The sequence below is a fragment of the Meleagris gallopavo genome, unplaced genomic scaffold (assembly GCF_000146605.3).
Source record: "Meleagris gallopavo isolate NT-WF06-2002-E0010 breed Aviagen turkey brand Nicholas breeding stock unplaced genomic scaffold, Turkey_5.1 ChrUn_random_7180001934693, whole genome shotgun sequence".
NCBI lineage: Eukaryota > Metazoa > Chordata > Aves > Galliformes > Phasianidae > Meleagris > Meleagris gallopavo.
In genome coordinates, this window is record NW_011196696.1 from 1 (window position 1) to 1,017 (window position 1,017).

Consider the following 1,017-nt stretch of genomic DNA (forward strand, 5'->3'; position numbering starts at 1 on the left):
CCCAGCTTTGGGTTACTGCAGCCATGGCTTTCCAAGCCAGCTACGACAGAGGGAATGGATTGAATACGTCGAGACCGAGGGAATGTTCGTGCCTCACCAGCTCTGGATGGCGTTGGCAGCAGCACACACGGCGGCTGCTCCTGGTGCTCTGCGAGCCATGCCACCTGCTGGGGGGCACATCCCTGCCCCCAGCTGAGGAGGAACACTGCCACGCAACTGGCTCCCTGCTGCCGCCGGGTTCAGACTTCCTCCCAGCCCTGCGCTGCAGAAGTTGGCACTGGGCAGAGCGCTGCAGTTGGGCCACACGGGATAAGCTCCTAAAGGGGTGGCAAGAGGGGAAGACGGCATCATTCAACTGGTTCGTCACGAATCGCCATACAGACCTGCTGTCAGCAGATATGTAAAGGTCGCTCACGGAGAAGAGGGAGAGACTTAGGACTCGTGCTGAAAGTCAGAGCGCTTGGATAGGGGCCACATCATGTGTGTTCTGACACAGCTAAGTAACAATACCGATTCTAAAGCTGTCTGGCACTCTCCCAAACTTCAGCCAACCACACTGAGCTATACGGTACAGCACAGGATGTAGAAAAGCCTCTAAGCCCTTTCCAACACATCACATGTAATTTCCTTTCCCTGTGTAGTGAAAAGGCTCTTTAACACACGGGAGGTGCTGCCTGTATCTTTCTAAGTGAGGAGGAGAGACACAACGGTTATAAATCAAATCAAAGCGCTTTCTCCAAAGACAAGACGTTGCCTCCAACAGAGGCCTTTCCCATTCACTGCACACGGTTCCCTCCCCCCCCCGACGAAGCTGCCATGCCTCACCTTGAGGGCTCTGCTGCACGGCCTGGGGTCTGTGGCTTCCCATGCAGTTCTGCTGATGTGGCCACACTGCAGCGTGCATCTGTCCTCCAGAAGGCAGGTGGAGAAATAAGGCTGAGCCGGGCTGGGGAGAGCTGTGCTGGGCCATCTGAGCATTCCTCTGCAAGTAACCTGGTCACCAGGGAGAGGAGCAGG

The 1,017-nt window shown here is 56.1% G+C and overlaps 1 long non-coding RNA gene across 1 annotated transcript in view; it reads right to left on the minus strand.

Annotated features, from left to right (window-relative positions):
• Positions 1 to 8: 8 nt before the first annotated feature.
• LOC109364892 overlaps positions 9 to 1,017 on the minus strand; it is a 2,580-nt gene continuing 1,571 nt past the window's right edge. Inside the window, exons 2-3 of the long non-coding RNA XR_004162466.1 lie at positions 826 to 993; positions 9 to 317 (exon numbers count right to left, since the gene is read on the minus strand). This is a non-coding gene — a long non-coding RNA (uncharacterized LOC109364892). The remainder of the gene's footprint in view (positions 318 to 825; positions 994 to 1,017) is intronic.